At 35.4% G+C, this 24,457-nt stretch overlaps 1 pseudogene; it reads right to left on the bottom strand.

Moving 5' to 3' along the window:
• Positions 1–579: 579 nt before the first annotated feature.
• LOC105879163 (EGF-like and EMI domain-containing protein 1) overlaps positions 580–24,457 on the bottom strand; it is a 551,225-nt pseudogene continuing 527,347 nt past the window's right edge.

The following is a 24,457-nucleotide window of genomic DNA, read 5'->3' on the forward strand; positions in this document are numbered from 1 at the left end:
TTTTGATCAGAAGTGATGCTTGAGTTCCATTGTTTCGATATTTAAGAAAAACTCACATTTTAATATTTTTGTCTTGGTCCACTTAAACATATTAAACAATTGCCTCCCTGCATTTTAAAACATAAAAGGGAACTACATTTTTAAGCTATTTAAGGTAAATTTTAACTGTATAATATGACTTCTAGTGGGTTTTAATAGAAGAATTAAAAGATCCCAATCCTTCTCCTCATTATGCTAATTTGAAGATATTTTTAGCTTCATTTCCCTGTATTATGCTTCAAGAGCACCCCTCCACCATGCACCTCCACTTCTACAAATACTTATATACATATACCTTTATTGTGCAAAAGAAAAAAAGACAAAAGATGATGGATTTGGTAGAAAGCGCTGAAGAAGTGATTTTGGCCCTACTTTTCTTGAAACCTCATGTTAAAACATTTGATGGCATTAAATATTGATAATTAAACTGCCTATAAAAATGTATGCAAATGATCTAAAAATAAAGAAGTGAGTATAATGAAGTAAATTCTTTTACTCACCAACTTTGTGCAAAGCAGCCAATTCTCCGCAAATATCTTTTTATTCCTCCTCATCTTCTTCATCTTCATAGGTGAAAGGCAGAGAGGTAGCAGCATAATGAACCAGTTGAGGTGGGCTCTTGAATAGGAGGCCTGCAAAACCTCACAACTTTTCATTCCTTTTCTTCTTCCTCTAGCTCATCATCATCTAAAGCTAAGACCATAGAGGAAAATACAGGCCTTCAACATGTTGGGTAAAAGAAAGAAAAACTGCTGCAAGGGTTGACAGAGAAATGAGAGAGTTTGAACCAGACAGCCAAGGCAGGGGGTGATGGAAAGGTAAAACGCTTTGAGATAGCCATTTCAAAAGTCTGTTGTCAATGAAGGTGAGAAGCTACAGAGCACAAAGTTAAAACTGCATCAGAGAGAACAAAAAGGAGAAGAAGGAAAGATCTCAGTCTGCAAAAAGAGAAAGGGTAAGGCAGGTTGGGTTAAGTAATATGTAGTCCCAATTCCTCCTGAAGAATAAGATAAGGGTGGAAGTAGTTTAGAAAAGATATAATAAAACTCTTCACAGTGATTTACAGATGCAAATTTTTTCTGCCACTTCCAATTCTGTAGCCTTTTTCACAAGTACAATCTTTATGTTCCCACAGAATTAGCATATGGTTGGTCACAGACTATATTGACATCTAGACACTCATCTATATCTAGGAAAATTTAAACAATATCTGCTTTTAGGCATTGAGAGATAAAATAGACATTATAGACTAACACACACATTTGTGTTCTTCTTGTGACCTTTATTAATCTATAACAACTTACTGCCATATATAGAAAGCAAGCATAACCCCCAAATTCTTTCTTAAGTATACCCTGCCAATTACTTTTCTCTCACTCATTTCCAAGTTTACTGTAGTTCATCTACATAGACAAGATCTTTCTGAGACCTTGTTCATGAAGTTTAGATGAAGAACATAAAACTTAAAATAAATTGAGTGGTCTCAGGCTATGCACCATTTTTCAGAATTTTCACTTTTGAATTATTCAACAAATATGATGGAACATTTACTCGGTGCATAATTCTGCACAAAGTTTGTAGAAAATTTTAGATATGGGAGAACCTTAGGCGTTGATCTCACGTGACTTAGTGGTTTATGACCAAGTCAGAGTCCAGACTTTGGTCAATTATGTTCATGATACTAACCATTCATATCTGAAGTTGAGCTTCTAAGATTTCCCTCAGATTGTGGACACCTTTCCCATTTGCGTGTGTGTAGGAAAGTATGTACATTCATACCATACAATCATCTCTCGGCTAACTCTGCTTAAGAGCAGATGGTACATGAAATTCAAAAAAAAAAATTTTTGGCTCTTTTAATTGGATAGAATGTGGTAAATGATAATATACTTTACTGTGTTTAGTATATATAGATATCATAGTTGTGTGTTCCTTGCTGGTATCTGCTCTGCAAGGCTGGAGGAGCTGGGCTATTTATCGTTCTTAACAGAATTCAGGAATGTGTTTCTTTGTAAACACTGTTTTCTCTGAGGCATTAAAGTCTTATGTAATTTAAGTATTCTTGGAATAGATAACAATATTCTAATCTCTGCTTTAAATTTAATAAAAATATGGTTCAAAATAATGTTAATAATGATCACAAGATGAAAATTTAAAGATTATACTTTTCTGTTGTTTTTGTTTTTATTTCAAAATATTAATTAAGGGAGTACAAGCATTTCTGTTCCATGAACACCTTGTGTAATGCTTAAGTCAGGGCTTTTGGTGTGCCCATCACCAGAATAGTGTTTGTTGTACCCAGTGGATAAGTTTTTATCCCACACCTCCCTTTCTCTCCCCTCCTTGGTTTCTCATGTCCTTTATATCACTTTGTGCCCATGTGTACCCATTGTTTAGCTCCCACTTACTAGTACCAACATATAGTATTTGGTTTCCCATTACTGAGATACTTCACTTAGGATAATTGTCTCCAGTTCCATCCAAGTTGCTGCAAATAACATTATTCCATGCTTTTTTTATGGCCTAGCAGTACCACATGGTGTGTGTGGGGGTGAGGTGGGTGGATGTGTGTGTATAACATTCTCTTTATCCACTCATAAATTGATAGCCACTTATGTTGATTCCACATTTTTGCAGTTGTGAGTTGGGCTGTAATAAATATTTGAGTACAGGTGTCCTTTTTATAAAATGACTTCATTTTTGGGGGGTAGATACTCAGCAGTAGGATTGCTGGATCAAATGGTAGGTCTACTTTTATCTCTTTGAGAAACTCCATGCTGTTTTCCATAAAGGTTGCACTAATTTGGACTTTTACCAATAGTGTATAAGTGTTCCTGTCTCTCTGTACCCATACCAGCATCTATTTTTTTTGTTTTGTTTTTGATTTTTTAATAATGGTCATTATACTAGGAGTAAGGTGGTATCACACTCTAGTTTTAATTTGCATTTTCTTGATGAGTAGTTATATTGAGCATTTTTTCATGTTTTGGTGGCCATTTGTCTATCTTCTTTTGAAAAACTTCTATTCATGTCTTTTGCCCACTTTTTGATGAGGCTATTTGGTTTTTTCTTGATGATTTGCTTGAGTGCTTTGCAGATTCTAGATATAAGCCCTTTGTTGGATGCATAGCTTTTAGGGTTTTAGGGTTTTCTAGATACAAGATCATATTATCAGCAAATGGGGATAATTTGACCTCTTCTTTCCTGATTTGGATATCCTTTATTTCTTCCTCTTGCCTGATTGCTGTGGCTAGGACTTCCAATACTATGTGGAATAGAAGCGATGATGGTGGGCATCCTTGTTTTGTTCCAGATCTTAAGGTTTTTATCTTTTCAAAGAACCAACTTTTTATTTCATTAATCCTTTTATTTTGGTTTCCATTTTGTTCAGTCCTGCTCTGAGCTTTGTTATTTCTTTTCTTCTGCTGGCTTTGAGTTTGATTTGTTCTTCTTTCTCTAGTTCCTTGATATTTGACATTAAGTTGTTAATTTTTTATTTTTCTGTCTTTTTGGTGTAGGCATTTAAAGCTATGCACTTTCCCTTTAGGACTGCTTTTGCTGTATTCCATAGATTTGAAAAGCTGTTGTCCTCTTTGTCATTCAGTTTGAGGAAAACTTTGATTTAGATTTTAATTTCAACTTTGACCCAGGGATCATTCAGCAGCAGGTTGTTCAAATTCCATCACTTGGTGTAGATTTGAGTGTCTCTCTTGGAATTGATTTCTAGTTTTATTCCACTGTGGACAAGATACATGGTATAATTTTGATTTTTTTTAAAAATTGCTGAGACTTGTTTTGTGGCCTAACATATGATCAATTTTGGAAAATGTCCCATGTGCTGATGAGAAGAGTGTATATTCAGTAGTTTTATGGTAGAATGTTCTGTAAATGTTTGTTAGGACCAATTGTTCTAGAGTATCATTTGAGTCCAGTGTTTCTTTATTGACTTTTTTGTTTCAATGACCTGTCGGTGGGGTATTGAAATCTCTGGGTATTAAGATGCTACTGTTTATTTCATTGCTTAGATCTAGAAGAATTTGCTTTATCATACTGGGAGCTCCTCTGTTACATGGATATATATTTAGGATTGTTATGTCTTCTTGTTAAATTGCTCCCTTTATCATTAAATAATGACCACATTTCTTTTTTTACCATTGTTGATTTGAAGTCAATTTTATCCAATATGAGAATGGATTACACCTTCTTTCTTTTTGTTTCCATTTGCATGGAATCCTTTTTTCCAACCTTTTACCTTGATTCTGTGTCTTTGCGGTCTAGATGTGTTTCTTGGAGACAGTGAATACTTGCAGTTTTTTAAAAATCCATTCACCCTGCATGTGTCTTTCAAGTGGGATATGTAAACTGTTCATGTTGAATGTAGGTATTGACATGTGGGATGCTGTTATGTTCACCATGTTTGGTGATAGCTTATTGCTTTTTCCCCTCTCTCTCTTGTGCTATTGTTTTATAAGACTTGTGAGCTATAAGTTTGTGGTGTTTTTACACTGGTGAGTATCTATTGTCCTTTTGCCTGTGTAATGCACTTTTGAGCATTTCATGTAGGGCAGGTCTATTAGTGACAAATTCCCTTAGTATTTTCTTGTGTGAAAAAGTCTATTTCGCCATCATTTATGAAACTTAGTTTTACAGGATATGAAATTCTTGGCTGGCAATTTTTCTGACTAAGAAGATTAAGAATCATGCCCGATCTCTTCTGGCTTGTAAGGTCTCCACTGAGAAGTTTTCTGTTAGCCTGATGGATTTTTCCTTGTAATTTAGTTATTGCTCTCATCTTACAGCTTGTAGAATCTTCTTCTTCATTTTGTCTTTGGCCTGGTTGATGGCATTGTATCTTGGAAATGTCTTGTTTGCTATGAATCTTTCTGGTGTTTGATAATTATCTTATATCTGGATATCTGAATCTCTAGTGATAATAGGGAAATTCTCAATAATTCCTTTAAATAGGTTTACCATGCCTTTTGCCTTTTTTTTCTTCCCCTTCTAAAATATCTATAATTTATATATTGGCTCATTTCTCATAGTCCCATATTTCTCTGAGTGATTGGTCATCATGCTTTATTCTTTATAATGCATCTTTGACTGGACTGGGTTAGTGAGAAAGCCTTTTTTAAAGCTCTGAAAGTCTTTCTTCTGCTAGATATAGCCTTTTGTTGAAGCTTTCTGCTGTATTTTATAATTCTTAAATGACCCTTTTGTTTCTTTAAGTTGTTATATGCTTTCTTATGCTGTTTATCTCTTTAGCAACTTTTTTCATTCATGTCCTAAAAACATCTTTTTGGTTTCTTTGTGTTGGTTTTCAACTTTATCTTCAATTCCATTTGCTTCATTTGCCATCCCTATTTTGAATTCCATCTCTGATATTTCAACAATTGCCTTTTGGTTGGGATCCATTGCTGTGGATATATTGTGATCTTTTGGGGTTGACAAACTAGCTTGTTTTTAGACATTGCCAGAATTATTTTTGCTAGTTTCTTTTCATCTGAAATCTCTTCTCTCAGGTCAGGGCTGATTAGTTTGCAGCACACTTGTTCTCCTTTGCTGGGAACTCTTTTGCTTAGTGAGAAGAGAAGTCTCTAGATAATGCTTTTGTTTCTTACTCTGGAGAAGGAGGGGTAGATGCACTGGAGAGGGAGGGGTAGATGCACTGAGAGCCTGTAACACAGGTGTTTTCCTGTGTTGTCTTGATCCTTGGTGGTTGTCATGGTCCAAGCTGATTCTGGGAGCTATAACATTCAAATTGGTGTATTGGTCCCCAAGCCACTGTTGGGAGCTTGCATAGGGGGCTGCACAAGTCCATATCCACAGAGGTGGGTGTTATGATGTTGGCCAGTGCCTAGATGAGTTGTGGCACCTTGGTTAGCACCTGGACACATCATGAAACTGCAGTCAGTGGGGGTTCAGGTTATGTTACCTTGGTAGGTGCCTGAGTGTAGGTGCATCATGGGACCTGGGCCAATGTTGGAGAAATCTCATGGAGTAGTGGATTGGTACCTAGCTGTCTGTTGGAAGCTTGAGCTAGGCACCGGGTGAGACCCTCTCCATTGAGGCAGGTGGCTGTTTGACAAGGTTATCTAGGCAGTGGCCACAGGTGTCTGGGCTCCAGGTATTTGCTCCATCTAGGTCTAGGTGTAATGGGGAATGTGATGGGGCTGGCTTGTGGCTAGTGGGTCCATGTGGAGAGCTGGACTACAGATATCACACAAGGCCAGGAGCGTTGTTCTGCTGGTCAGCAGTCAGGGCCATGAGGGCATGGCCTGCCATCTGGCACACAAAACCAATGGGAATGTCCTACCACATGGCATGCAGGTCCATGGGGACATGGACCTCCATGTGGCATGCAGGGTCATAGTGCTTGTTCCTCCAGTTGGTATGCAGGACCATGAGGGTGTAGCCTGCCACTTGGCACATGGGTCTGTTGACTTGTGGACCTCTGCTCAGCATCTGGGTCCTCAGGAGCATTGGCATCAATGTGGCAGAGCATGGGGCCATGGGGCTTGCTCCATTGGTCAGTGCACAGGATTGTGGGGCTGGGCTTCTGGGTGGCTGGGGCTCTGCCCTCACATAGGTCCTACTAAGGCAGCTACTGTGGGACCTCTCAAGCTCCATTTGAGTTCCCAGGGTGGGGGGGGTCACCTGGCTTTCAGTCATGGGCCTGTGAGAGCATCTACTCTCCCTGCTCCATCCTCAGCTTGGCAAGGGTGGTTCTGGGACAGGTACAGTAAAGCTGATCCCTGTGTAGACCAGGAGCTCCAGACCCAGGAGCTCAGAGTGGCATTAGCTACAGCAACCTGTGAACTGAGGCCACCAGGTCCCTGCTGCGCCTGCTCTCTGATGCAACTTCACCATACAGTCTCCAAGCAGTTCCCCGATCAGGAGGGATACCTGCAGTGGTGGTCAGGCCCTTCACATCTCGAGTCACAGTGTCCTTGTTGGCAGTATGGGGCTCTGGGGTTCTTTCCTTTATCACCTGCCTATGTGTAGGAGTCTCTGGCAGGTACTTTCTGATTGTGGTGAGTGGAACTCCCCATCCCCATCTCCTTCACTCTGAATATTGACTCTGTATATTCTCTGGTGATTTACAATGCTCTCTTCAAGAAGGTCTATCCATAGGTGAGCATCTACTTGTAGTTTTTGATCCTCTCCTAAATAACAGCATATGTGGACCACTTCTATTTCACCATCGTGGCCTCCTTCAGATTATACATTTAAGGTAAACTTTTTAAAGTAAATTACAGCAATGATTTACATGAGCTATTCTTAGTGGTATAAAGAAAGTTTACTCACTAAATTCAAATTCTTCTATATTAAAAATATATAAAAGCAAGAAATACCTGAAAGGTAAATGAAGTAATATTAACAATTTAGCTAGAAAATGACAAAATGACTCATCTTAAAACTTGCCTTAGCTCTGTTAATATCAGAAATGTAAGGGATTCTGAGACAGATTTGGACTGTGGTTCAGGAACTGGAAATCCTTTTGCTACTGCTCTCTAATTAAAAAACTCATTGAAAATGACTTTCAGTAACCAACTTTTTAATTCCAGTCAAGCTTGCCATGGGTGATTCCTATGGCAGTATGCCTGCCAAAATATCTCATTTGCATATATATATATTAAATTAGGAGAAAGGGATTATGAACCAATGAACATGATAATAAAAATAGCTACTTTTAGTTGAGTGATTTTTCTTTGTCAACCACTGTATGAGGCACTTTACATTTATAACTTTACTTAACTCACACACTAATCCTATATTGCCCTCATTTTACTGATGAAGAGCTAAGGTTCATAAAAGTTAGAGTTGTTCAAGGTCATATGATGGTAAATGGTAGAACCACATAACATCCAAGTCTTTTTAGTGTCAAAGCCTTCCCTTTTCCACCTTAGTGCTCTGCTTTAGATATTCTTCCTTCATTTACTGCCCCTTCACATGAGTTATTCCATGTTAGCTCTCCGGAACTTACCATCACATCCACAACCACTGGAACTGATTGGAAAGCCTTCCTGGCAACTGCATTCATAGTCTCCTGAATAGCTGATGCAGGACTGTGCACAGTAGGGTCTCCATTATCATATTCATCAAGGTCTGAAGGGACAAAAGACAACTTCTGTTATTGCAGAGACAGGAACTTAATGATGGTATGGAAGCACTGATAAGCCTCACTTCTAAATTAAAGCTGTTTTACTAATCATTTTCTATTTCTCAGGCCACATAATACAACCATTGAAGAAACTATAACACAAAAAGAATGAGACCCACTTTTGGTTTGTGTTTCTTGCATGCTTCCTCTATGCCTATTATTTATTTTAAAAGAATGTATATTGTCTCCAAATGCATTTATAAGCATAGGAAAAGAGATCTCTGTTATTTTTCCACTTTAAACTGAAATCTGACTGAATAAACAGAGAACTTGAAGAACAAAAAACAGCTTGACAAAGAAAAGCCAAAAAATTCCATTTATTGAATATTCGACAGCTGCAGATAGGAGACAATCTTAGACTCCATAATGTGCTTGTTCTTCTAGAACTTCAGATCAAAGCATGTTCCTGAGTAAAAGGAACTCACATTCACTGGTGAGAGAAGTGGTAACTGCAGTTCGAGCGAGGGTCAGAACACTTATTTTAAATATTATGTTTTAAATTATAGAATATTTTAGAGCATTTGCTTGAACATTTAGATGATTCTGTGACTGGGATGAGTGAGGTATGGGGGTTTTTGTTCCGTCTGTGACATCTTTACCATGGAATGTCCTGTCATAAAAGCAATTCTCTAAACAATGATCTTTAAGTCTCCTTCAGCACTATTATTTTAGAATTCTACAACTGTGAATTTTTCTTCTTAAGACGTAACTTCCCTGGGGAAAATAAAAATGCCCCAGTAGATGTCAAACTGAAAGTTCTTATCCAAAAGATAACCTATTTGGCCTGAGTTTTAAGGTGATCATTTCTGACCTAATTGGCCAAGAAATAGCAACAGACACTTCACCCCTGCTTGCCCTAGGCTGGACACCTGGGAATTGTTTGGAAAGAGTTTTAGGCTCTAGGTCCTTGGTTCAATGCAACTCCCTCTGTTCGTTGAGCTGTTAAGTTGGGTGGCCTGTCAATGCTGAGTTTACAAAATCCTTTTGTTCCAAAACTACATGAGCAGCCATAGATAAAAAAGGTCAGTGTCTCAATTAGCCTTGGAAAGGGTATCAACTCAAAGAAATTAAGACAAGAGAAAGGAAGGAGAGAAAATGCAATCAGTCAATCAAGGTGAAGGGTCTCTATAAAATGTCTAAATGAAGGTCATTTGGACACAAAACATTTTTCTCTGGCAAAATGTCACAGCAGTGCTACTTGCAAAATTCTAGATATTTTTTCCTTTCTTATATTAACCTTCCTTTTATTAATCTTTTCGGTTAAATAGCATGAAGTAGAGGATAAAAATCTTTTTGAAAATTTCAGTTCCATTTCATTGAAAACATTATACTTTAAGTTTTTTTTTTTTTTTAACTTCCAGGTTTTTTTAAGTTGTTTGTCTCAGACACCACTAGGACCTTCAAAGATACAGATCTCAGGATTTCCTGTTTTCAACTAGCAAGAAGCACAATTACATAACACAATTGAAAAATAAGTCCTTCATCCTATCATCTTATGATCCATTTTTGATGCTTCTATTAACATTCCTCTGGTGCTATTTCTAGCTTGTCACATGTATATCATCCTCAATCTGGAACTCATCTGAAAGCCCAATCTTCCCACATCACAAGCTTTATGTAAAATGCCCTTCTACTTCAACCTTTGCATCACCTGTTTCCTAAATTTCTTGATTTCTTTTCAGATGTTATCTAGCAAGATCTTTGCTTGTTTATTTTTCCCTTTTAAGTTTATTTCTCTCTGATGATCACATTTTGCCTAAATTGGCCGATATACCAAATATTTCACCATTGCAGAAAAGTTCATCTCTACAGAAAAATCTAGCCCTAATCAAAAGTAGAAGACCAAATGTAGCCAGGCAAAGCAATTAAATATTTGAGCTCTGACTTCAGAAAAGCATCAAAAGTAAAAAACTTGGTCTTCTGTATCTGTACCTCATACATAGTCACTGAATGAAACTCTACAGGTTAGAAATATTTTGTAATAACTGGGAAATTGTTAATTTAGTGACTTTATTGCTGATCAGACTCTTACATTTTATATAGCTGTCTTTCAAATTGTGTTAACACACCTTTAGGTTTTAGCCCTAATAAATTTTTGCCTTGAGGCAAGACTGATTGACCATTTGCAGACTGGCTATGTATTTTCACATTTCTTTGTACATTCTCTTTTTTAAGGTTTATACTAATATAAGCTAAAAAGAAAATCCGTTGATTTCCTTTATGCATGAATTTTTTTTACAAACATACATGGCTTTAATCTGTTTTTAGAGAAATAAATAAAGTATGTATCTGTACACTCCAAATGAATCATTGCCTTTACGCTAGTGAATATTTGGTCTTTAGAAATAAATTTTTTTATTGTTAGAAAACGAAATAAACTTGACCTATAAACAAAATAACATTGTCATGTTGACTGTTGCATTCTCATAAATATGCAATTGTCTATATTTTGACCCTGGCAGATGCTATTTGTTTATAGCTGTAAATAAGAACTTTACTAAATTGTACTTTTTAAAGAATAAAGAAAGACATTAAATTGTAAGCTGCAAAGAAAAGGTTCAGCAAAATTCCAGTTTCCCTTATTCAATACTCAAAAGAGAAACAAACATAGAAAGATAGAAAGGAAGAAAGGAAGAAAAAAAGAAGGAAAGAAGGGTAGAAGGAAGGAAGAAGAGGAAGAAAGAAAAAAGGAAAGCCTTTTTTTTTCCTATAAATACAAAATTTAACAAAATAGGAAAAAATATAAGCATATTTTTCATTACATAAAAGAGGTAAGAGAAACAATTGTTTTAAATAAGTTAACCACTGTAGGCTCAAAGTAATGCAGAAAGCAATGTTGGCTCAAGAAATATAAGCAATGGCTTCAACAATTTATGAAACCAGAATACAGCAAAATTTCTTGAAGTTTATTCTGTATCATAGTGCCAAAATAAAAAGTCCCAAATACTTAAACCATTGAAATTCACCTTTTTTAATACTTCAATTGTCTCTCATCATATTGAGTAGCATGAGGTATTCAGAAGATTTTTTAGTATTCATAATTTTTAAGAGAGAGAACATAAAGCATAACAAAAGAAAGTAAGCAAATATAGTATCATAATTCCTGAATGATGACAAATCACTGCTTTAGGAGCTTGGAAATATTCTCAGGACTAGAGTACATAGTAATATAGTTTGATATCTACTATCCCTATTTACAGTAGATATTCCTTTTTCTCAGAAGCTCTAGGTTAAACATTTCACTATGAAGCAAGGCTAGGGTGGAATTTATTCTTCTCATTGTCTCCAATGGTATAAATTCTAATAATAAGTTGGAAAACTTAGTAATTAAAAATGGATATGAGCCAGGTTATCCAAGGAATGATACATTTTAGAGTTTTCTTTTCAAATATAGCTACCTGCTGTATCAAAGTTGAACATGCTACCAAATCATTACCAAGTTGAAAACCAATACAAATGAGGCAGTTTCTGCTTAGGGTAGAGAAAATTAGGGTACATGATAGCACTTATTGTTGGAACTACAAATTATATTTGATGGTTAGATAGACCTTGGAGTATTTTCTTGAAATAAGCCTATTAAGTCCACATATTTTGTTAAGATGTTTTAAATCTCCTTTAACTTCAAGGTAAATATCTAAATGTAATATCTTTTGTTAAACAATCTTTCTTTAACATTTATTTAGTAGCCAGAGACTCTGTTAAATCTATTTCTCCTTGCAGTTTGAGAGATGTGGCTCACATTACAGCAGTAAGGACTAGAAATGAAAGGGCTAAATGAATCCAGAGCAACTTTTGAATGAAGATGGCCTTTATCAAGCATTACCTATGCATGCATGTTTTCTCATCTGAATCAGGCTGGTGTCCATGGTTACAGGAACAATGAGGCCCACCAATTGCATGTTCACAGTGATGAGAACAACCACCATTGTTCTTTTCACAGCTATTGACAATTTTCAATTCAATTTCTTTCCAAAACAAGCAAAAGAGGTTATTAGCATAACAACAAAGAAACCTGAATATATGTCAACAATGGGTACATTCACATTCTCTCAACTGGGAGGATGACAACCTTTATTGGAAATCTATCAACACTCTATACATATAAAAATCTAAAGCCTGATAAACATTGTAAATGTCTATACCATATTAAAATACTAATAAACCGATAAATAATGTTAACTAAGTGATGCAAAAAAATAATGACGAGTCCACCAGTGATTATTAAGCATTTTTATCTTAAAGGACACATACTTATGGGGATTCTCAGTATTTTAAGGATATAAAAAATTATGTATATTGAATCAATGATCAGAAATCAAATAGATTGTTTGACAGCTGACATTTCTGTTCTCGAGCTTATAGTGTGCTTGCTATATTATCTGTCATTATTAGGGGCTATATGAGTACATGAAAATACTGTTAAAAAATAAACATGGAACAAAAACGTAAATACAAAACCATTGAATTAGCTGATCATATCTAACTAATGTCATGTTGGTGTGCTAATCAGCTTTGATGTATATGAGAAGCATTTATTACATAAACAAACTAGTACTTTAACCCTTTGCACTCTGATGTCGAATGTGACTCGACACAGCAAAAATTGTAGAGATTAAAATTACTCTTTGAATGTATCAATAATTTGAAATATAAAAAAATCCAAATAATTAAGTTTGTATGAAAAGAAACTCCAGTTTTTTACTCTACTGCTGCACTTTGTAAAATATGGGGTATTTAAAAAATTAAATCCCGAGTAGAATAAACGAATTGAGAAAAAAGGAAGCAAGTGCAAAGGGTTAAAAACCAATTTGCCAATCCTGGTACATGCTACTAATTTGGAACATATTGGTGGTTGTCAGCCTCAAAATATGAATACCAATTGTCTTAAGCACACAGGAATTGTAATTGCCCATTTTCTAAATGAGGAAATAAGAAATAAAAAATGTTTTGAATCTGTTTAAAAAATGGAATTTAGATACTCTGAATGCTATTTTTACTGCTGGAATTCTATGGTTTTTCATTTGTGTTGCTTGAACATACCCCTTTTTACTGAAAGCATCTATATTAGTTTATTTCCTTTCAGTCTTTACTCCTGAATGAATTGTTTGGAAGAAGAAAAATGGGAGTAAAAGAGTGGAATTGGAATATTCTTAACACAAAGAAATGATAAATGCTTGAGGTGATGGATCCCAATTACTCGGATTTGATTAATACATATTGCATGCCTGTATTAAAACAACATATGTAATCTGTAAATATATACAAACGTGAAAAAAAAGGTGAGAAACAACAGGACAAGGGTATTTGGGATTGTGACACTCCTTGAAAACACATATAATCATTAGAACTGCCTGGATATATGCTACAGTTCCAGAAATCATCATTTCTAAAACCTAGCCTGTAACCTAGGGCAGGCAGCAGCCTTGCTTGCTCCCAAGCACCCAGTGCACATCCCTGTCATTGTGCTCATCCCACTGTGCCATTATCATCTTGATTACCCAGCTCATAACAGATGTTCAGAAATAGGTTCTGAATGATTGAATAAACAAAAGAAGAATTATGCTAATCAATTTATTGTTGAAAATAAGAAGCCCTTTGGGTTTAGAAACAGCTAGTTTAGGATGGAGCAAAATTAGAAAGCTAAAGGAAAGATTAAAATAATAAAGAGAACTGATACTTTTCGTATATTAACCTATATTCTTTAGGGAGACATATTTCAAATTATATCTCTGGTTGTGGAGATAGGTACATGCATATCTTTATGATACAGAATTAAGGGTTTTTTTCCCCATATCTTTTCCATGGCCATTCTCATAAGGAGGCATTTTAAAGTATTTATGAATCATATTTGGTATCTTAGAGTCTATCAAGTCAACCTCCATCACATTTTAGCGAGAAAAGTTAGGTCAATTGAGGTAGAATCACTTCTTTAATAACATTTACGGCACTGTTGATATAAAAAGCCAAGTCTTCTGGGCCAGTTTTTTCTACTATATAATGTTTACTCTCCCAGATTGCTTTCACATATTTAAAGTTCAGAAACATACTCATTTTTAAATTTCATTTTGAATAATAGTATTACAATTACATGAAATTATCATAAGTACATTTATTTGAATGCTTATACTATGCAAGATATCATATGTGCTTATTAATCTAAATATTATGAGAAGCCTTAAAAATAGCATTATGATTTTTGCTTAGCAGACTAGAAAATGAAGATAAAAGATTTGCCCAAGATAACAGAGCTAGTAAAAGGCAGAGTTTTCTAATTCAGAGTTATTTCCTTATATAATCTCATGTAGAAAGAGAAAATAATTTGACTAGCAGTAGCAGTATAATTTATTTCACTGAAAAGTAATATTTTTCTAAGAGATGCAGTGTGATATAGTAGAAACAGCACAACATTTAAAATCAGAAGACCAGACACTTCAGGGCTGTGTGATCTTCTGTAAATTATTTTATATGTCTGATCCCCAGTTTTTCCCATTGTTAACATGAGGACTGAGTTATATTAAGGTTTGAATGCAAGTTACATCAAGTCCAAAGATATATGAAAATTGATTATCAAAGTATTTTAAAAATTGAGAATTTTTTCATAAACTTCTGGATTTCCACATTTTCTTCAAAAACCAAAGGCCTCCTATTTTTAAAAAACAAAAAAGCCAATAACCCATGTTACAATCATTCTAAAACATAGTTTGGCAGTTTCTTATAAATTTATACACTTACCATATGACCTTGCAATTCCAGCCCTAGGTATTTACTGAAGAGAAATAAAACAAACATGTTCACACAAAAGCCTGAATGCAAATGTCTACAACAGCTCTCTTCATAATTGCTCAAATATGAATACAAGAATCCAAATGTCCTTCAAGGGCGAACAATAAACTAACTGTGGTATATCCACACAGTAGAGTACTAGCCATCAAAGAATAAAACTGTTTATATGAGCAAAACCTTGGCTGAATCCCAAAGGCATTATGCTGAATGAAAGGTTATACAGTGCCTGCTCCCATGTACTTATATTCTTGAGAAAACAAAGTTCCAGTGAGGGAGAACAGATCAGTAGTTGCCAAAGGTTAGGGATGGGGAATAGATGACAAGCTGAAGATAGCACAAGCGAGGTTCTGGGGTTGATGAAACTGTTCTAATCCTTATTGCAATGGTCTTTGCATAAATCTATTGCTGTGTTAAAATTGACAGAATTATACACAAAAATGTAAATTTTACTGTCTGTTAATTTAAAAAATAAATTAAGAAAAGAGATCCTACATTCTTCTCCAGTTACTGCCACATTGCCTGATTCTTAGTAGCACTTGACACCATTGGCCACTCTTTTCTTCAATCTTTTCTTATTTTGCCCTTTTGGAAATCATACTATCCAGATTTTCCACAAACCTTACTGGACACTCTTTTTCAGTCTTTCCTGTCTCTCCATCAATTCTAGATGCTGATTATTGGAGTCCCCAGTCTCAGTTCTCTGTGCTCTCCTCCAGATATCTTCACTATCTTCACTGTGCAGGTGACCCCATTTTTGCTTATGGCTTAAAGATGAGCATCTACATGTTAATGGGCTTCTCACTCCAGCCTTGACATATACATACTTCCAGACATTTATATTAATATCTAGTTAGAAAATAGAAACTACCTACATGCCATTTCTACACAACAAAAATAGAACTCGTGATTTCCAAACATACCTGCTGGTTCACCCCCAAACCTGTTTTTCCACCGTGCTCTACATTTTGGTAAAAGGCATTCTTATTAAACTTTTTCTGATGTCCCAAATCAAGAATTATTCTTGATTCCTCTTTTTTTCCCCTTAAATCTACATCAATAATTCCTCTCAGGCTTCCGTACAAAATAAATCTCAAATCTGTCTCACCATCTCCACTGTTGCCACCTTAATTCAAACCACCATCATAGCTCACCTGATGGATTCATATTTTGCCTTTACTCACACTCCCTACTGTCCATCCCCTACAGAGTAGCACCTGAGACTTTTTAAAAATGTAAATATATCACATTGCTCCTTGTTCAAAACCACCCAATACCTTCTCATCACACTTGGAATAAAATCTAAATCCCTTGCAATGGCCTACAGGTCTTATATGATCTGACTCATCCCTCCTGCTGCCTACTGCTCTGACTTCATCATCTCTCTCTTCCTCTTGTTGACTATTTTCCAGCCCACACAGTTTTCTATTTCTTGAGCACAATACAAGCTCAGCCTTACCTTAGAGCTGAGTTCTTAGTTCTTACTGCTCCCTCTTCTTGGATCTTCTTATCATTACACATTATCACTCTATGACATGATGGTACACATATCTTTGATTACTTTTCTACTTTCTGTCTCCTCTGTATGTCTTTTAGTTCCATAAAGGCAGGAACTTGGCCTGACTTGTTCACTATTGTATCTCTAGCGTTGAGAACAACGCCCAGTATGTAGTAGGTGTTCAGTGGGCATTTGTTGAATAAATCAGTGAGTTTAGCCACACTGGCATAGTGATTGCTCTGGGCGACAGTTGGATAGTTGGCTGGAATCAAGCAATGGCTGTCCTCTTAAGCCCCAGAATGCCCTCTCTGGTTCAACACAGACCCCACAATGCCCTATTTTTTTATACTTAGCCTGCTTTACACATTTATATTTAATGCCTATCTTGTGTTGATGTTAGAGTTTTGGCCCCTGGATTAGATTATATTTAAGGTACTGGAAACTGTAATAAATTTCAAATACTAACTGATTCTTTAAGGGAAGAAAAAAGCAGTAAAAGTATCCATTTGACAAATTTTCTGTATGCTTTTTTATTGCTAATTTTCTGTGATATTGCATCAATGGAGTTCTAAGAATGCTTGTGGTAATTTGATTTAAATATAAATAATATTATGGGAACCTCATTAAAAGTATATGCGACTAAAATAAGTGCAAACTCAGATCTGTAACTGTTCACTAGATGAAAGATGAGATTTTGAATACTTGATCCAGATTATAAACAATCTTTTACTATTATACTTAAAAAAATCATACTTAAAAATTTTTAAAGGATCTTCGTAGTTTCTTATAGGTAACCAATATAGTTTGCTTGATAGAAAAAAAAAGTGCATTAAATATGTATGGCCCATAAGCTAAACTATGTTATGTATTGCTTGGTAATTTGGGGGAAGTATGCTGTATCTGGAATTTACCACTTTCTAATCACAAGATAGTGATTGGTAATTCATAGTAAGCACACTGTGAGGATTTAGTGGTTAAAATTACTTAAATATAAAATGTTGTTTTCTAGGAAAAAAGGAAAAACAAGTTCCATCCTAAAATATACTTGTTAGATGATGGGCACATAAAATTCATAGCTAAACATTACCATGCTCTAAAAAGATTTACTCCACCTACAGGTGTTGAAACAGCTCAAAATACCAGTTTTCACCAAGAAAGGTTTATATGTCAGTTAGTAAATATTGAGGTCTGGTGAGGATTGCAGAAACAGCTTAGCCAAATATTCAAATAGGGAAATAAATGTAAAAATATACTTCTACCAAATGTATTCGACTCTAGAACAAATTGCTTTCTCAAGTAAATTCTACAGAAAGCCTTACTTCATAACTCATTATCAATAATGACCCCCTCTTTCATGATAACTGAGAATGCACCAATTAAGTTGCAAGAGGTTTTATTTCATACATTTGTAAAATGTACTCATCCTCTAAACCTTTGGCCATATTAAAAAGCCAAAACATTAATAAAATAGAAAAAACCCATCCACATTTTTCTTGGTCTAAAAGGACTCCTTAGGGCATTCAGAAAAAGACAGACTTCAGAAGAAATTGTGCCTTAATTAGTAGTCAATTTTTCTCTCCCATCTTATTTAGTTTGCTCTTTAAAAGGCAAATATCACTGCAGCAAATATTCAGTCTTTAAGAAACAAAAATGTACCAACAGACTTTAAGGAATATAGAATTAAAGAAACAGAATTTTATACAGGAGAGAAGAATGAATAATTTAGTGACTCTAATAATTTCTCTTCATGAGGGAGCTCATGTAAGACTGCTAAAATATTTATTCTATTTATCATTATTTTTATTCTTATTCCTGCATTAAAACTAATAAAAATATATATATTCAGATACCTGATAAAGTAGAAATGATAGTATATTTGAAGCAGAAAGACCCTCATTCAGGTCCTAGTTCTATCACTTACTAACTATATCATTGCGTTCTTAGCTTCAGGACTGAATGGGTGGTTTACTAAGATGTGAAGAACTGGAAAGAGGATCTTTGGGACTGAGACTTAAAATCAGCAGTTCTGTCCAGCTCTATCAAGTTTGTAATGCCTACCAGTCATTCAGGTAGAGATGTTGAATAGATAGTTTAGTATAATCACGTGTAGTTAAAAGAAGGAGAAAGCTTGGAAATATAAATTTTACATTGACAGAAAGGCCATAGATGGAGAAGAAAATTAGAAAACTGTAGTATTATAACATAGATGATAAGAGAAAATATTTTGAGAAAGTGTTCTCAAGAAGAGGTTACTATATTGAAAGCTACTGAGAGGTCAAGTAAGATAAAATCAGAGATGTTACCATTCAGTCTGGTAGCATGGAGGGCATGGGTGGCTAGTGAAGTAGTAGAGATGAAAACCTGATTAGTGTGGGTGGATGAGAAAATACAAGATGAAAAAGAGGAGTTATTGGCTAAAGTCATTGCAAATTTTGTAGTGAAGGGGATCAGACAATAGCTCTAATGAAATGTGGGCTCACATGAGGGTAGTTCAAAGACAGAAGATACTTGACCATATTGCTGTGCTGATAAGAATGATTCAGAAGAACTAATGCTTCAGAAAAAAGGGGGATAATTGCAAAAGCAAAGATCTCAAGATGTTAAGACAGAATGGAATCCAAAGCACAATGAAGATAACCTTTGATAGTAATAAGGCCACTTTCTTCATATTAATAGGGGTGAAGGTTTTTCCATGGGACTGTATGGGAGATTTTGGGCCAATTATTGCCTTGGATGGCAGTTTGCATCCATTTTTATGACATAAGAGACAAGGTAAAGACAAAGGCAAAAAGGGGGTGATATAAAGATTTGGAAGAGAAAGAGGTGTTAAACACTTAATTTGATGAGGGTGAAAGTAGACATATTCTGATAATACAGGTTTGCTCAGCCATGCTACTTAGTCATTTAAGATTTATGGTCTTGAATTTAAAGCTAAATTAGTTAGCATGTGTTGTGTTGTGAAGACAATTAAAATTCATCTGCTAAGGTATAGATGTGAACGGGGGAAAAGAAAAGAAGAAGTTGCTGAGAGAAATATTGGGTCTGAAGATGAAGAAGAAAAATGAACAGTTGATGTGCCAACACCAGACAAGAGGCAGACATGGAGAAATCAGCTATAAAAATAAGAAAAAAAAATGCTGTTATTTGAAAAAGGATGGAAGAAGTAGGACAGGTGAGGATGGGAAATATTAAGGTAGAAAATATGGTACTTGAGGGAATTTGTATCAGATAAATTTAAGCTTAGTAAAGTAGGAAATGTGCTCCTCTACAGATTAAGCAGTGGATCAGTGGGGAAGATGTGAGAGAAGGAAATAGCCATAATAGCAGCTACAGCTAATAACTCAGTATATTGACATTTTAATGAGGGATATGTTAAGTTGTATAACTGAGCCTAGGGAGGAAGAAACTAAGGTTAGATGACATGGATCATAATTTTTTTGAAGAGAATGGGTAGAAGGGTGAGTTGGTGGAAGAGAAGGCAAAGCAAGAAAGAGCTTTATAAAGAGGCATGATGAATGGCGATGAGAAGGGTATGCCCAAGAAGGAGATTCTTATTAGAGTATCCAATGTATCACACATGGTACCAAAACCTAGAGCTGCTGTTGGTAGCAATGGTTCCTCCACTCCTGCTAGCTTCTTTTCCTTGAGTTTTACACTGGGGTTATTAGTGTTCAATAAATATTGCATAGCAGAGCTGATAAAGTAAGGCAGATTCTTCGTTAAAAAGATCCACAAGCCTAAAACAGCCTCAAATCAGAAGACCTGAGACTTAGTCCTTGCTGACTACCCTGAATTATTATGAAAATTGTTTTCTATTGACTGTGGGCCTCTATTCCTTCATGTACAAAATGCAGGAGTCAGACTTCTAAGCCCCCACCCTTACCCCACCTCAGTGAATAACATTCTCAGGTGCCCTGCCTTGGCAAGATTTTCAGTGTTCTTTTGTTTTTTACTCTTGTTTAATACTTGTAAAATACCACACATTTCCTATTCTGCAACTGGTTGCCGCTTAGCGTAACACTGTTTTCTATCAGCTCCCTGCTCAAAGCCAGGGTGAAAGATCCCACAGAGTTCACACAGTGATGAGGGCAGTGAGCAACCCCTTCAGCATACTCTTTTATATCTGTTGAAAGAGACACAACAGCTAAGTCTCAAGAGCTCTAATTAAGACTTACTTGCAAACTATAAAAATGAACTAATGTATCTCTTCCCCACTGACCCCCAACAGTAAATACCACACAGGCTCCATGTTCTTTGTATAAAGGGAGCATTTGTACGTAAACCAACTGCTATGACATTACCTCTAGTGTTGGCCTTATGCTCTCAAACACTTCTATCTATTAGAACCTGCTAGTATCCATTAATTGGGAAAAAGAGAGAAGACAAGAAAAAATAGGCCTAATCTGTTCCTTAATAATATAGAGAAGTCATTGTAATTTGTCTTTAGGAATATATATCCCATTCTTAACCAAAATGGCATCTCCCTGGTTTAAATTAGATAGTACGTGTGGCCATGGGCAAGGCAGAGTTTGGACTTTCATATTTATCTATCCATAGTTTGTGTTATACATATGACTGTCACAAGGTAATGCCATTTAGACACCAGTATCCTCTCCCTTTGCTGACATCAATAGTCAATTCTGTTCAATGAAACTTCAGTTTTGTGGCCCAGGTGATCTCTGCTTCGTCCCTTTAATAGACAGGTCTCACTATCATTTTTTTTAAACTAGCACTTTCTCCTGTACTGTCCTGCATATTATCCCTACCAGGGTGCTCAGAGAAATACTCATTCTTCTAATGTATTTGGAAAAGGCTAGATAGGCAAAGTTTGGAGGGACAGAATTTCTAGGAATAAGGTACTAAATGTTAAAATAGAAGGTTGCAAGGGATTATATAGATATATGTACATATCCACATTTTATATGTAAATGTTTGTCAATTTTTCACAAATATTTAATAAGAGCCTATTCTGTGCTAGGTGCTGAGCTAGGCAGGTGCTACAAAAACAGATGACCAAAGCAGAAATGTTCTCTGTCAGAAAAGTATGTTAACAAAATCCACAGAAAATTTTATCTTAATTTTGACTTAAAGAAGAAAAAAGAACAACATTAATTCTTATGTCTAATTCCTTTTCAATTTCTCAAAGCACTTATCAGTCTTATAAATCAGTAAACACTCCAGAACTTTCATAATTAATCTAAATAAACTATTTTTCATTTCATGAAAACGTCATGATAAAAATGAAGGATTCTGTGATTTCTCAGAAGTTATTAAAACAAAGACTGTCCTATAGAAATGATTTTATTTATCAGTTCTCGTCATGGAAGAATTTATCACTTTCATCTTTGAATTGAAGTGTATCTGTTTTGCTATTTCTAGGAAACAGAAATGTGTAATCTTGTATTTATAGAGTTTCCTTCTTTTTTGTTTTAATTATTCCTGACTTCTGAGAATACTCGTTTGCACATGCTTGCTTTTCAAAGGTTATCCCCACCTTATGCAGCCTATAATAATAATAAAAAAAAAACTCCCTGTGTGGTTATGGAAGGTTTTGAAATATTAATTCTGAAATTCACTTCAGAATGAGAGACACAAAACAAAAAGCATTAATTCTGAAAGTACGCTAGGTCTTTTTTAAAAATTGTAACTAAGAATTTCACTGAGTTTTTATAGTATCATAAAATACCTTTCAGAATGATCAAATAGGAATTAAACGTTCCTTTCTAAGCATAAATGAAAACACCTTTTCTCCTAGCTGTTCTGACTATTCAAAACTGAATTACCACAAAATTTCAAACAATTACACAATTAAGCCATCAGCTTCAGTTTCCTACCTTCACAAGTCTTTTTGTCTTCAGACAGCTGGTACCCAGGGTGGCAGGCACACCTGGCCATGCCATTCTCACTCTGACATATGTGAGCACATCCATTCCCACCTGTGCAGGGGTCCATCTCTGAAAGCAATTAAGCAGTGATAGTTTATAATTCATTCTGTTTGGAAAGATGTACTGAGTGAAAAGGTGAATAAAGAATGGTAAAGGAGACACTGACAATTAGGTTTCTCATATAAAGACGTTAAGGAGTTCAGAAAGTCCTTTTCTATTTTCCTATGAAACTCATTGAAAACAATTTTTTTAAGTTCACATAGCTGTTATTTTTATTTCCTTTTTAATTGATATATAATAGTTGTAAATATTTGGTGGTACTTGTGATATTTTGATAACTGTATAGAATGCATAATGATCAAGTCAGAGTAATTGGAATATCCATCACCTCATACATTTATCTTTTCTTTGTGTTAGGAACATTAAAATTCTTCTCTTCTAACTACTTTAAAATATGCAATAAATAATTGTTAACTATAGTTGCCCTGCTGTACTTTCAAATGCTAGGGCTTATTCCTTTTATCTAACTATATTTTTGAATCCCTTAACCAACTTCTCTTCATTCCCCCCTGACCCCTTTCCTACCCAGTCTCTGATAACCACCATTTTACTTTTTATGTCCATGAGATTTCCCATATATGAGTGAGAATGTATGATATTCATCTTTCTGTGCCTTGCATATTTTATTTTACGTAATGACCTTGAGTTCCAAACCATGTTGCTGCAAATCACAGAATGGAAAGATATCCCATGCTCATGGATTGGAAGAATTAATATTGTGAAAATGTCTATACTACTCAAAGTTATCTACTGAGCCAATGCAATCCTTATCAAAATACCAATGATATTCTTCATGAAAATAGAAAAAATAATCTTAAAATTCATATGGAACCACAAGAGACCTCAAATAGCTAAAGCTATCCTGAACATAAAGAACAAAGCTGGGGGCATCAAACTACCTGGTTTTAGATTATACTATTACAAAGCTATAATAACCAAAATAGCATGGTACTGGCACAAAAAGACATATAGACCAAATAGAACAGAATGGAGAATGGACAGATAAATCTACACACCTGTAGGCAACTGATTTTTGACAAAGGCATCTAGAACATACATTAAGGAAAAGCCAGTCCCTTTAATAAATAGTGCTGGAAAAATTGGATATCTACATGAAGAAGAATAAAACTAGATTTACATCTTTCGCCATATAAAAAAGTCAACTCAAAACTGATTAGACTAAAATTTAAAAGCTGAAATTATGAAGCTACTAAAAAATACTAGGAAACACTACAAGCTGTTGTCGATCTGAGCAAAGATTTTTGGAGGGTAAGACCTCAAAAGCACAGGCAACAAAAGCCAAAATAGACAAATGGGATCATGTCATCCTAAAAAGTTTCTGCACAGCAAAGGAAACAACAAAGTGAAGAGACAACTTACAGGATGGGATAACATATTTGCAAACTATCCATTGGACACGGGATTAATAAAAATATATATGGAACTCAAACTATGAAAAAAGAATTAGCTTAATTTCACTCTTCCCCAAAGTGCATCTCTGGCCCTGTGCTTACCAAAGTTAAGATAAAAGTCAGCAGGAACTTTTGCAGACTCCTCTGTGCTTTTCCTTCTTCTTTCCCCACCTTTTCTCCTTTGAGCAGCAGGATCATTCTTAGATAGACCCTACTACCTTCCCTGTGTTCTCTCTGCCTTTAGACAAGCAGTGACGGTGTGTGGAGAAGGCAGGCTGGGTAGGCCTGGGAGGGTCCTAGCTACAGCTGCCATAGGGATGGTAATAAAGAAGTTCAAATATCTTTGCAATTAAGTAAGCTGGCTTCTTTCTCCTCTTACTTGCTCCCATTTTAATTTATTTTAGCCATGTTCTCTGGAAGTTTATAGTAATAGGCACCCACACAAACTTATTTGTCAGTCATTCTGGTCTCACTCTAATGAGTCCAGCTTTGTCTACCCAATAAAATTGAGTTGTCACCTTTATCAGAGGCTAATATATGTGTGCAATTATGTCAATTTCTGTACTTTCTATTCAGTTTCTTTGTCTTTCTATTTCCATCCTAATATCATATACATTTAAGT

This window comes from Microcebus murinus, chromosome 1 (assembly GCF_040939455.1).
Source record: "Microcebus murinus isolate Inina chromosome 1, M.murinus_Inina_mat1.0, whole genome shotgun sequence".
Lineage (NCBI taxonomy): Eukaryota > Metazoa > Chordata > Mammalia > Primates > Cheirogaleidae > Microcebus > Microcebus murinus.